This window comes from Rhynchophorus ferrugineus, unplaced genomic scaffold (genome assembly GCF_030347505.1).
Source record: "Rhynchophorus ferrugineus isolate W39M unplaced genomic scaffold, kcgeb_rfMv2 rfM3, whole genome shotgun sequence".
Classification (NCBI taxonomy): Eukaryota; Metazoa; Arthropoda; class Insecta; order Coleoptera; family Curculionidae; genus Rhynchophorus; species Rhynchophorus ferrugineus.
Genome location: NW_027472582.1, coordinates 38760271 through 38775546, shown reverse-complemented (window position 1 = coordinate 38775546; position 15276 = coordinate 38760271). Strand labels below are relative to the sequence as shown.

Genomic DNA, 15276 nt, shown 5'->3' with positions numbered 1-15276 from the left:
CCTGTTTACATATCCGATTTTCTCACGCTTGACTGTATATTGAGACAAGTAACATATTCGAAAAACCGATTTATCTTGCACCGTTAGCCCTCGCCTTTTTTATTCGCGCCCTGTTGAACAAACGAGCACTGTTTTTTTCGAACGCTACGTAATATGGCATTGCTGAGTTGGTGTTTCAGTTTTCGAGATCCATCCAAAAGTTTTAATTGTATCTTTCACATGAAAACATTTGATTTTAATTTAGATTTTAAATTTGACCCGACGAATTTAAGTTATTACGTAATTTAATGTAATGAAAATGAGTATTGTAATTAATATCTAATCAAGAGATAATTGGTATGACATTGTTTTTCTTTCTGATTTGTTTTTTTTTTGATACTAAAAAGAATTCATTGTTATATATGAAGAATTAATGAAGGAGCATACAAAATTAAAAAAGTATAAAATGAATGGAGGAAAAATATAGCCTTTGGTCTTACATTTTGTTTATATCAGCTTATTTGGTGCAGTGATCAAGGCGATAGGACAGTCCTCCCATTCCTTGAATCCTGCTGGGATATATTCATTCTTAGAAATTAGATGAAGCATCCAGAGTCGAGCCATTTTATCACTTATTAAGAAACCAAAATTAACGACTGAAAGGGGGTTCCTATGTTGAAAACTAAGAGGAGAAAAGAGTAACGCCTCAAAATAAATTAGCCATCTTCTTGAAACTTGATGGACTATTAAATACGCAATAAATGAATAAACTGTTAACAGCCTGTGAAGGATGATCGCGGTCAGCAATAAATATAATATAACTAAAGATTTATATTATGAGCATTATAATCTATATTTATAATATGAGACTTATAATCAATCAGTTCAATCCTTTAAATTTAGAGTTATGTTAATATATACAATATTATTTATGTTGAAGCTCACCCTGACCCATAAAAGTACTTATATAGCCGAAATAGCTCAGTTGGGAGAGCGTTAGACTGAAGATCTAAAGGTCCCTGGTTCGATCCCGGGTTTCGGCAATTAACTTTTTTATTTAAGATAATTTTGAAAATACATATTTCATAATTATGATTAATTTTTATTTTTATAAGATTAATTAGAAGAAAATAGTGTCAGGTCTTCTTAATGGACGGAAAAAGAAAGCTGTGCTTTTGAACGATTGAAGGTTCAGTCGACCTTTATTACATTTTGAAAATAGAGATTCCGTGTCATTTTTGTTATATCTCCAGAATAGAGAAAATTTAAAACGGGTTCAATGAAGATTGTGTGATATTTATGGTGAAGACTGCTTAAGTTAATGGTGGCGCAATTACTTTGGTCGTTTTCCTTCCAGAAATTTCGCTGTTAACTTCAACCTGACTGGTCAGATATTGAAAAATCCGATCAACTTATTTCAAGAGGGTTGATAAAAACCACAAAAAAATAACAGTTAAAAATTGAATGGGTCTAGTTTCCCTTTGTAAATCACTGCTGAAAATATATGACTGAAAAAAGGTATGTAGTATATCAGATAGCTAAACAATGTGGCCACAGAATATTTTGAATTCCGTCAAATCACTACATATTTAATCCAGTTGAAGTGAATTGGAGTGTGGCAAAGAATTATCTCAATGGATATGTAGGTCGAGAAGGATATATAAGAAGCATTGTTTACAATAATAAATTTAGTCTAAATGAATCGGATACAGAAGAAATAAATAGAGAAATGATGAAATCATGAATAAGTGTTAAATAGATCGGAAATTAACAGTTTAGTTTTTGACTTGAATAGTGACTCAGAAAATGAGATTGTGTTCAGTTGCTAGCAATTACCAAAACAATAGATTAGATGTGATTAACAAGTGATTAGAGTGGAAACAACTGAACGTGAATATATAATTTATATAGGATAATTGTTGAAAATCGTAATGAGTGTGAAATATATGTGTGCATACGTGAGGAATTGTTCAGAATATATATAAGGGTTTATTCAGAATGTAGTAACGGAAGAATTTTAGCAGAAATACACGAACGAAGCAAACAAGAACTAATCCTAGAAAGGTAAATATGATCTGTAATGAAAGTAAACTAGATTACTTGGATACATAATATTGTTGCTGTATAGTTAACTGTAGCTTCAGTCCTTCGATAATATATGCATTAAATATGCTATAATGTCAAAACAAATTATATTAGATAACAATATATCTGTTTAATCATTTTATGTGTAATAATAATCGGTCGCCAGTTGAAACTAAATAATTGTCTTCTCATAAATCGATCCGACAAGTATCCTGTTCCTTCCTCAAAAAATCACTTTCATGTGGCATGCTGTTTCTCTTAAAATATTGGATTAGTTAAAAAAACAATCTCACAAAATTAATCGTTAAAGAAAATCTTCGCATCCAAAGAAGTAATTCCTGTTTTAATATATTGAACATATTTTTCTGAGACCTGGGAAGTATAGTTGCAAATATTTCACGTAATTAAAAAATATAAAAACATAGAAATAATATGAAACTGTCAATACTTAATTACCATAATATCTAAAATAATTTTATGCTTTTTGTTACAGCAAAAAACAGAAATGATCAAAGTTTAATGTGCAATGATCTTTAAAATATTTTGGTGACACAAAGTCTTTTCACGTAGTTAAAAAATTAAAAACATACAAATAATATGATACTAAAGTGTCAATATTTCCATAATATCTAAAACAATTTCATGCTTATTGTTACAGCAAAAAAATAGATATGTTTAAAGCTGTGCAAGTGGCGGAATAAAATGTTTATTTTACAGTTACAGTTACGCAGTGACAAAATAAGCTAAAATGGTTTCCCTGCAAATTGTTTGCTATAATATTCAGTGTTACTTCATGTCCCAGTACAGTAGGTTAAGTTTTATGTCTTTCATCTCCGAGAGTCGTTAAGTACTTAAGTAATAATATTATTAATTACTGGCACTTAAAACTCTTGTTTGTCTAATTATATGCTATTGTATGAAATTTATATGGTGATTCAAATCCTAATATGTAAAAGCGACGCGTACAATTTCAGAAATGTTTTTAAATGCCATGATTATCACATATTGTTAAACGTGTAACACATAATGCGTTTAGGTTACTATTAGGATGAAAAAAATGATAGAAATAATGATAAATTGCATTAAAATAATCCAGACGACGTATGTCAGTCAAGCCAGTTTACATCGGAATAAGTAGTAATCAGAATCAGGCGCTATTCTTGGTGAGTGCGCTGGGCAGGAATATGTTCGAGCTCTAAAAGTGTACCTTTCACAGCTTTTGCAACATAAAATCGGGTATTGTCATTCAAGCGGACTGTGCGTTCCTCGTTATTTCTAGACTTTTTTTTGCAACAGTACGTCGCCTAATTTGTTCAATGAACGTCGGTAAATATCTACGGCAATAGTTCCATTGGGTTTACCAGCATTACACATTGATGGTTGCAATACATGACCAAGACCCTATGGCCATGCATATTCCGACTAGATATCGATGACGATGCCATTTCTGGATTAAACCATAACTTTTTGCAGTTGGCATTATTGTAGTAGGTCTGTATTTCATCGCTAATCTTGAATATATTATGCAAAACTTTTCTTTTTTAGTCTGTTAAATAATGTATACTCAGTTAATTCGAATGGTGGTCATTTACAACCCCCCCCCCCCCCTTCTTTGGATCTTTCCTAATACACGTTAACATAAATAGCCTATTCATTCCTGGAGTCAAATTAGTGTTTTGTTACTCGGTATGTAACTCGGTGTTTTATGTAACTTACTTTTTTTAGGAAAAATCCTATAAAAAGATACACTGTAGAACGAGGTTCATGTGATTGGGTTATATATGCATTATGTGTACTATAATGTTAAAATAAATTATATTTTAATATTATAGTGGTAGGACTATGGGTTAGGCAATTTTATAGTTGTAATTTTAGAATATATAGCGCTAATCAAAATATACGTATAAATATACGTTAATATAAAAGTTATCCCATAAACCCTTAATCTAGAACATAGGTAATACCCATGTTGAAATACCTTATGTGATTTATTGATAGTATTATATTGCATGCAAAATACTTGCCGAACAGATAATAATGCAGTAGAAAATTCCTCACATATCTTCATCAAAATGAATATGTCGATTATCTTTTAGTTATGATATATTTTTGTTTGCTTCATCTTTTCAAAGTATCCACAAATTTACACAAATTTTGACAAAAAAAGTAACAGTTAGAGTCGGAATTGGAAGGAACAATATCACAATATATAATTATCCTAAATTATTCTGCCCATTATTCTAACGAAAACCAAACTCTCTCGCTAATCATATTCTTTAGTCAAACATAAACATACCGTCGTATTTGCACAACCATGGCAGTATTAGCCGCAATATATAAGACATTCCTCCTAAGGAAATTATTGTAGTAAATTATTTGTGATTATCGTCTCAACCTTTCATAGCCTGTTTACCTTCATATCATATCATATCTTATCATCACTTATATCATGTCATTGAGTCTAAAACACCAGGTGTGCCGGAGAGTTATTACCGGTATGCAATGTTATGATTTTATACATATGTAATTTTATTCTGTTGACTTCAAGCTTCAAAGCAATTCATATTATATTTAGCGAAACTAACACCACCACTCTTTGAAAATGTGTGTGGTTCCTGAATACGAGCATTACTTTTGTAATTTTGATTAAAAGAAAAGCCGCTGAGAGTCATCGTTTGCTGGTAGAAACTTATGGTGAGCATGCTCTAACCCTAAAAATGGGGGAGGCGTTGATTAGAAAATTCAAAAGTGGTAATTTCCGTTAATAACGTTCAAAAACAAGAAATGACTAGCCATCGATTACGAGCAATGGAGAAAATCCAAAAGATGCGAGGATGAGTGATTAATTAATAATAGTCAAATGGAAATTCGTCTGTGAAATGCTGCTTCAAAGGTATGTTCGGAAGTCATTTCTGCATCAATGAGTGATGGGTCATGGAAAGTGGATTTAATTTGAAAACCCCGAGCGTAAAAAATCAGAGCTCGACTCTATGGTCAAATCGTTTTGGTCGCAAGACAATGCTCTGTGTTCGGTGGGACCAGACTGACGTGGTGTATTACGAACTGTTTAAACCATCGATTGATCGAAATACGTCCAGAATCGGCCTGAAGTTACGGTAAAACGCGTCATTTCATAAAGCCGGTCAAGCAACTATTAAAGACACTTGGATGGGATATAGTATCGCACCCGCAGTACTCTGCAGACCTTGTCCCGTCTGACTATCAACTTTTCTCATCAATGGGACACACATTTACAGAGCAGCAAAGAAACAAATTGCCAATAGTTTGACTAAAAAATACATTTCTCCATTTTCTTAAAAATTATGTAGTTTCCGATAAAAAAAACCGGTAATGACTATCCAATATACCTGGTAAGCACACCCTCTTGATTTTTTGATTTTTGGACAACGGAGGCCGTATCAGTCGCGCTATATAACATCATGAATATATTTTCATTTTCGTCATATATAATAGCATTTTTTATTGAAGCTATAAAAATTATATAGTTCTTATTCGAATAATTTAATTATAATGCAAGATTGCTGGTGAAAGTGAAATTTTAATGCAATCGTAAAGTTTAGAGGTAAAAAGCCTTTATGATAATACAACAAAGTCATAAAATGAAGTATAAAAATTGGATGGGAAAAATTTAATTTTGTTCTATATTCATATCAACTATTTTATAATTTTCACAATACATATTTTCATTATAAATTATTTTTATTTTAAATCTGATTACTCAGTTCCTACATATTTTTTTAGTGTATGGGATAATTCATCAGATATTATAATTCGAAAAATTATTTTGCAGACAAAAAGACAAATTAAACATGCAATAATAAATGCGACTTCAACTAAGAAAATTACATTTTGATATTTCTGCGAGAAGGAAATGAACAATAAAATATTCAATTAATTCAGATGCTAAATTTTGACAATGAAATTATCTTTGAAAGTTCCGAAACAAAGAACACAAATGAAAATTAAGTTATGCATCCTTAACATAATTTCCTCTGCCCTCCTGTAATAATGAATCGTTATGAATAAATGAATTGCAATGTGAATCAATAATTAATAGAAAGAAGTCGAACTAAAATTAATTCGAATAAAGGAAATATTTTTAAAATTTCAATTTCCACTATAAGGGAAAACAACCGGCTCATCGAATATAGATTTTATGTAAATTGATTTGGGAACTGCGAATATTTCATTCGTTTTATATTTGTCGCAAGTTGTATCCAATTTATTCTATTGAATATTTGATGCTTTGTGTGGGAAATGGTGGCTTTTTTACATTTTCTTCATTGACTTTTACATAATATTGAATTTCCTATTAACATCGCTGATGTAACATACTTTACATGTTCTTATGTTAGCTATAGAGGTTTGAAAATAACATATTGTAAAATTAAGTTGCATTATCAGTTTTGGAGGTTGCAAATCCTGAATTACACACTTCTCTCTAAATTGCTTTCCAGTATATTAAGTTGGTTAACAGTAGCCTCAGTCTGCCATTGGTGGCTTTATATATCGAACTGTGATGTTTTTGTTAGGAATCTACGGACTGTATGTATAGGCAAAAGGTATTTTTTCAATTAATTATTTATTATAAAAATCTGTAAGTTAACACTAATAAGCACACACAAATAGCTATTTGTTTTAATCCTAATTTGATACGGTTTTAAAATTACAAAATACTTATTCTACGATGGACATTTTGGGATTAACATCTATGTCACTTTCACAATCACTTCTTCACTTTTTAATCTTCTGACTAAGCTATCATTATCTGTGAACCAGAGAACTTCAAAATTGTGGGGCCTCTGTCCATGTCTATGAACATAGTTGGAGCAAAAACAATGCCTCGCAGAAACTTGTTTGTACAACACCAGAGTTGAACACCATGAATCCATACCATACGTAAGATTATTCAACTTAGATTTATCGTGCTAAGCTCTGGAATAACGCCATTTTGTTCTTCGCTCTCTTTTTTTACTGATATTAATTGTAGAGCTCCTTTAAGGTAGTTATTCTCGTTTAGTTTCCTTCTGATTTCTGGTGAATTTTGCTGAATGGGAAGTGCTGTATATCCATGATCAACTACTCCATCTCAAAATCCAGTTCTTTATCAATATCTGGTTTTCCAAGTTGATTTTTTCTTCTAATGATATTTTAAATTTTATCCAATCACGACGGGGATCGTTTGGCTTTGATATGATTTATTCGCTTACATTAAGCACAGTCGTTTGAGTTTATTTCTAGATTATCTTCAGATTGTTTATAGTTGCTTAAAATGTTTTTAATAACGTAGAAATCCAGAAGCAGGTCGGCAACTTAAATCAAAGGTAAAATATATAAACAGTAACTTTGAAATCATGTATATTAGCATAAAATTGAAACACATTCAAGATCTAATTATATCAGGGATAATTTCAATATACCATCAACCAGTTTCAAAATAATATTGTTTCATCAATTAATCGCATATGAGAACATAACTAAATTATTCGAAATTAATTCATCTAACAGTCTGTAATATAGATTTGTTTTGGGTTAATATCGATTTTGCATGGTCAAAAGAATTTTAAGAATATTAATACTTTGGTACATAGGTCATTTGTTAACATTATAGGTGGTATTTCTATCTGCAAGATTAACTGCAATGCAAAAAAAAACAAACAGTGAACGACTTTTAAACAACACTGTAGCTCAGTAATACAATAAAAAATTTTGTTTTCTTCGACATTCTGACACCTACTGATTAAATTTATAGAACCGGGTACTCATACCATTTATAATACGAGGGTGGTTAATGGCGAATATGCTCGGGACAAATACTTTGACACCTTTAGTTATTATTGAAAAAATTTACAGTTTTCTTAGGCATTTCCCCTCCCTAATTACGCATTTTGTCCGTCTTTCTGGAAGTTGTTTGATGCCGGTAGCGAAGAATTCCTTGGGCGACACGGACAGCCATGTGCCCACGAACTCCTCTATCTCGTCATCGGTGCTGAATCTTTGACCTCCGAGGGTGGTCCTTCTTTCAGTGGTCCAAACATCTGGTAGTCGCAGTACCTCTGTTCGTGTTTCAGTACCTCCCACCCTAATTCCGTTATTGTATCGAGCGTAAGATGCCTCGTATCGCGTTAGCAAGCGGCGGCAAACTTCCAACCACGGAAATTTTTGCGAGAAGTTCAACAGTTTAAGAACCCATCGCGCCGTTACTTTGCGATATTGAAGGTGTTCGAGGATGATAGGCTCTACACTACCAATACTGATGCGGAGTTCAGCCGAAATGTCTCGAACATCATCCTACGGTCCTCCAAAATGAGTGGCTCGACGCGGCGAATGTTGTCTGCTGTGATGCTGGTGGCTGGCTCATCCTCGACGGTTTCGCGGCCATCCTTAAATGCTTTGGCCCATTTAAACACGGCAGCTCTATTCAGTCACGCACTACCGAACTGATTTGGCAAACGCAGAACAATTTCCGTCCCTTTAATGGCTTTCCACACTAAAAAATGAATGACTATACTTTGCTTTACGGCGGTCGGCACTTAAAACATGCGCTTCCGGTCAAAACTATGCCAGACTGTTCGCAAGGCACCCCTCTATCACTACTGAAGCCATAACCATATATGCGCGCCATCTACAGCATATTTTAACCACCCTCGTACATTGCATATCTACAGTAACTGGACGAAGGTTATATTTTAAGGAAATTCATGTCAATGCCAATCATTTTTCACCAAACTCCGGGATATTTTTACGAGATAGTTCTAGATCACCTGTATCCTATCAACTTAAATTTCAAAGTAAAAGCGTATATATATATATATATATATATATACCTATATATATATATATATATATATATATATACATATATATATATATATATATATAAATATATGTATATATATATATATATATATATATATATATATATATATATAAATATATGTATATATATATATATATATATATATATATATATATATATATATATATACATATATATATATATTTGATGGCTTCTATACATAAAATAATAGTTTCCATTTAGTATCATTGAATCAAGAACTAAATTAACATAACTTTAATATCCATCAAATTCAAGCTTATCAATATCTTTAGAAAGTTATGGTAATTCAGTTGCGATATTCTAATTTGTCAGTTTTGATATTAATATTTGAAAAGTGGTTATTTTGCTTTCAATGACATCGAATCTAGGCCATTCGATAACCGAAAGTGACAGACCGAAAATTGTCCTACTGCATGACAACGCTCGATCACATGTTGCACAAGATGTGAAGGACACCCTGTTGCAACTCGAATGGCAATTTCTGTCTTACCTTGTACACTCACCAGATCTAGCGCCTTCTGATTAACTACTAATTGCCTACTACTTTAAATGTGGCTTGTCTAGCATAGGGTTTTGATAAACTGAAGAAGCGCAGATGTAATAATATAATTGTAAAAATAATAAAACAACCCTACACAACAAACTATTGTGGCTGTATAATTAACTATAGTTTGAGTTTGTTAATATTTGCATTAGATGTACTATGATACTAAAATAAATTATATTTGATAACATTATTTTTGTTTCTTTATTTACGTTAAAATTTTGTTATATCACAGTTAAAATAAATCAAAAGTCACATTTGATCTGACAACATTGTGCCACACCACAGGTGTATTAGTACTATGACTTATAGTATGCAATATTACATATACATTTTCGTTTACCCATTAGAGAAAAGTAATAATAGTAATTAAAATATTTATCCAAAATAATAAGTTCTTATTCAGTTAGTACGCAAACAAAACAGGTAATACTTAGCCAATAGTAATCCCTGTGGTTTTATTCCAACTGACTACAATTTAATACCAAAGTAACAATATAAATACGCAGTAGTGAGGAACACTTCAACTACAATTTAAGTAACTTTGGAAATAAATTTACTCTACAGTGGAAAGGTATTTACAATGACGAATAAAATGTACACCAGATTTTAATTGGGCAATTAAGTAATTAGAAAGTTAACTCCCCTCAAATTAAATTCCGGTGTTAGGAAATTAACTTTAAAAGCCGACAAAACAAATTTTATTAATATGTAGAGACGGTGAGTTGCGGTAATGAAATTATGCTAAAGTTTGTACCGTAAAATTCAGTTTTGCATAATAAAGTCTTTTTTTTCTGTTTTGGTATAGTATATTATGTTAAATCTTTAGCGAATAACCTTATATTAAAATTATTGTTAAATTAAACAAGACTCATTTCAATATAGTTGATACAATAAGTTTATTCAGAAATCGAATAAGATATTTTCATTAACAATGGTTGTTTAAATTTTTAAAAAAGATTGACGTGACGTATTGACGTAAAAATTATTTATGACTCAGTTTAATTTTTATATCCATTATTAGCACTTCATTCGAAGAAATGTAATTCATTTTAGCATTGTGCATTGATCAGTTTTAGCAAGTTCCAGCCTGGATGTACAGAGCTCAGAGTATTAAAATGTTTATATTCAACTTTTTAAAATAACGTCTAATTGTTAATGTTAGTTCTGTTCTAGTTAAAAAACTTTAGCGAACAATTTATTAAAATAATGCCGTGTTAAAAAATGAAAAATGTCTTTCCTTAAGTTGTATTCAATTAAGTTAGGTTGGAAGTTCTTAGCAATATTCATTAGTGAAGATGCGAAATATAAAATAACAATAATAATATAAAATAAAAATAATAATATAAACAATTGTTAGAGAACCTAACCTAATTTCTAATCTCAATGATTTTTATATTTTTCTAGATAAAATAACAATTTTTAATTAGTGTTTCAATTCAGTTCATACATTAACATCAATCTATAGCCGGCACCAGTAGTGATGCGTAGGTAGTATTCAGTTCTCAACAAATAGGCTGTTGCTGGTGTTAACCACATTTGGAAATTTAGTTAGATCATTCGTCTCCTAATTTTCAAATTGCTTTCTATTATTTTCGTACATGTTTTGGTGACTTTCCATTCGATATACATATCTGAACGAAAATTGAAATATGAGTTTCTGAATTGGTTCTTTAATCGTGCACTGATTTTCACATTTTAAACGAATATCTTGGCTTGATATAGGATCTTGCTGAGAAACATAGAGAAATTTCCTTATGTATCGGATTTGAAAGGCTTCAAGCTTATATTTTTCAGAGTGCAATATTGTTCAAGTCTCGGAGCCATAGATGAGGATTGGCAAGATAACCATTCCAAAAAGGCGGATTCTAATTTTGATAGCAATATTTTCTCTCTTCCACGCGCATCGTCTTAGAGAAGTAAAAGTTCCTATAACTTGACTGATTCGGTTTATTACTTCAGCGGTTAATGCCTCTTTTTCTCCAGTGTTACTGATTCTAAATACTTGAACTCCTGCTCTTGATTCTGTTGAGATATACAATAGCAGGCGATCCGTCAGCTGTTTGAGGTAAGTTGTTATTTTCTTCATTAAATTTCAAGCTATATGGCTTTGCAGTGCGAACTATATCATGAAGAAGTGAACATCAGATCGGGCAAGGAGTTTGTAGTACTATAAAATAAACAGAATGTCTGCTTTAGAAAGTTTCGCACAATTGTATCCAGTACTATGTTGGAAAGCAGTGAAGACACGACATATCCTTAGCGAACACCGGCTGGAACTCAAAGGATTTTGACAAATAAGGTTGCACTTACACATGGTTAATAGAAATATCCTAAAACTACTCAAGAAATGTAATAACTTTTAGGGGAACATGTTCAGCTTCCAAAGGTGTCCAAAGTGAGGGTGGGTTTATAGAGCCGAAAGCAGAGATAATAATAAAACCGACATTCTGATATATCCCCCTATCAGCTGGCGTTGGCCATCTCGATAGTTGATAGGATATTTACACCTCGATAGTTCTTACACTGTTTACTATCACCTTTTTACTGCATGTAGGAACTCTGGCAAGGACGATCCCAAGACCAACTGTAGGCTGAGTGGCCATATTACCGTAGTAATCAGAACTGGGAGACCAGGAAAAATAGTTACCCATGGAAGAACTAAAAATGCCTATAGACGCTTTTTTCGACATCATTACTTTTGTTGTTTGATATGAAGAAATCTGCTACCGAATATGCACAAACACTATTAAAAATTTTTTGGTATATTTTAGAGTCTCCATTTTATTAATCGCAATTTATCTGGACTGGGGCTTCTGTGGGCATGGTCCTCAGCATTAAACCTAGCAATTGCCGAGTGATCAACTTGGAGATAATCTTAGAAGACTTCCGGTCTTATCCAGCCTGGAAATTGGCGTGACTGGGTTTATTTTTCTTTGTCGGATTTTGCACTATTTTCTTAAGGATAATCTCAATTATAAACAATCACAAACATAAATCTGCGACCGTGCCCCAACCGGATTAGCCTTGACCAATGCTCCAATAAAGCCGGTATTTTAGAAACATACGGTGATTCTGTTCCCGCGTATCCTAATTACCGATGTTGATTTCATTAATTTAAAAGCGTTAATTTTATTGTTAATAAATATAAAGCTTCAAGAAAATCGCAAGATTTAATGGCCAAAAATCGAGATCAATCTTACAAAGAAATTAATAACTTAGTAATTGATAAATCAACTCTTTCTAGACTTTTGTATGTTATTGAAAACAGACAAAGGGATTGCAAAAGGCTACCAGACGAATTGACAGAAAATGTAAATTCACACCGTTTCAACATGGTGGCTTTATTACCAGCCAGGCCAAAAAATAAATCTTCTTGCTGTATGTGCAAGAAAATGACTGGTAGCGAAAAGTAGATCCGGTTTTCACAAGGCATAATTTCTAGTGTATAATAGTCATTAATTAATCCAGGAGAGTCATCCATAACCCTGTTGTACATTTGGTGGAGTTAGCAAGGTGTAGTATATTAGGAGCAGCTAACACCAAATGAAACTAAATTACTGCAGTTGTTTATTGATGCATAATGACATATTGTTAAAAAAACAGATGGGAGGTTATCCAACAACGCAACGCAAAGCATAACAACGCTCAATCACACGCTCCATAAATTGTAAAGGATCCACTGTTACAGCTCGAGTTGGATATTCTATTACATCTAGTATTCTCACGAGACACACCGCCTTGTTAATATCATTTATTTATATTAATGCAGAATAGCTCGGTGCGCACATGGTTTTCAATAGCTGAAGACGTGCGAAAAACATATAAATACAAACTAGTGATCGCCCTGTGGTCAAAATTCAACCACAATGTATTAAATTAATCATGTTTGTCTCATAATAGAGTAAACGCACTAATTTAAAAATGATATGTTTCTACAACTTGTTTTCACTGTATTTTCAATTATAACCAAAATAAACTAAATACAAGCAATAAAACAACGCAAAACAAACGAAGTAATTACAAGCTAATGCTGTTCAGATATAAATCGTAACGTTTCCATTAATATATCCAGAAACGACCTTGCTAAACAAGTCTTGAACTCGAAACGGCATAGACTAAAAGTTCTCCTCTGAATTGAAAGTTACGGACCAATGTTGCCGAAACGAAGTCGCAAACAAAACAAAGCTAATTAAAACTAAAACAGCATCTGCACAAATTTGAATCATTGTAAACGAAATCCATGCTAAGCTTCGGGTGCATTCTAAAATTCAATAAGTCTTCGTTGTCACTATCAGGTTAATTTCTAATTGTAACATTAAACAAGACACATGTTCGAGAAAGGAGAAAAAGATTTGATAAAGCTAGAATATGGCATACGTTAGTAATGTGTTGAATTATTTTAAGAGGCTACGAAAAGTTCTATTTATTTATAAATAGATTCTATTTATATTTATATTTGTCATATTATTAAGTTATAAGTAGAATATATTTAAAAAATAAAGGCTTAATATAGAAAAATAAATTATTCATTTTTAAAAGATTGCCCCACTACCACTAATAAGATTCCATAACTTATATATTCTGACAGCCTTTAAATTCCACGGCGAAAAATAATAAATTTTTTCTAAAATTTTGCCAATGGAAAGGACCAACGGAAAGCCATAAAATAAAATATGCAAAAGTTTATTTTCGGATTTGGAACCGAATGTGGCCGAGTGGACGATGAAGGAACGATATTTTAGATTTCGTCTACAGTCCAATTTTTCATCAAAATTTTTCGGTTTACCAGAGCGTGCTTAAGCAACTTCGAAATTATTTGTTCTAAAACACTGAAATCAATATTTAGACTCCTTCATCGATGAAGTACAGGTGCCTCAAAAAAAACTTTAAATATATAATTCTTCTGTCCCTGGGTAAATGTAATTAATTCCTCCTAAAAGGTTGAACCGATATTGATAAATTCTTTTGTTTGTATTTTGTAAGAAAATACATAACAGCGTTGTTGGTGGTGAATTATGGAGAGGGCACCTGACGACTCATTGGATAATCGAGGCAGACGTTAAATCGGAACTGGGCGATGGTAATGCTGAGATTAACACTTCTTGATATAGTAATATATTTTTTAAATATTCATATATGACAGGAAAGAAAATATCGATTTTTTTGCAATAACTCCGATATTAAAAAATACTTTAAAATTAAGTGTCAACTTTATAATATTTTTTATATTATTTAAGAAATATCTTATTAGAAATATGCCACATCTTTGAAGATGATCAGGGAATATTGGTTGACACACACATAATATAGCAATAGTCCCTATAGCTTAGATAAAACAATGATTTCTTCCAAATGACATCATTTGGAATAACAACAATGGTTCAGAATCAGGATGGCCGCAGTTCGGAAGCAAATAGTTTTTTATCTTGTTCTGTTTTCAATGCCTGAGGTCGATACAACATTTTGCAAATCTATTTTATGAGTGACGATGAGCAAAAATTAATACACGCTATCTATACCACCATATCGACCTGATGGAGGTCAGAAAAATTGTGGAACCGACGTTTTTCCAACCAATTGGCCCAGTTGTTTAACACCGTTTCCAATATATAACATAACGAAAACTATGTTAATAAAGCCAGATAAAGTACCATATGGAGAGCACTCAAGAAGGTACAATTTTCCAACTGTTCATGAAGTTGCAATTCTTATGACTACAATCCAGAGATAAGAGGGTGCATTCATCTCAACATTTAATAAAGAAATCCTGTGACTGGTACATATAATTTGTTTTGTGCAAGTA

The 15276-nt window shown here is 32.1% G+C and overlaps 1 protein-coding gene and 1 non-coding gene across 4 annotated transcripts in view; one reads left to right on the top strand and one right to left on the bottom strand.

The window, feature by feature from the left end:
• LOC143194144 (uncharacterized) overlaps positions 1-15276 on the bottom strand; it is a 626523-nt gene that overhangs the window by 324700 nt on the left and 286547 nt on the right. The window lies entirely within an intron of this gene.
• TRNAF-GAA (transfer RNA phenylalanine (anticodon GAA)) lies at positions 950-1022 on the top strand. Its single transcript has one exon. It is a non-coding gene; the product is annotated as a tRNA-Phe (tRNA).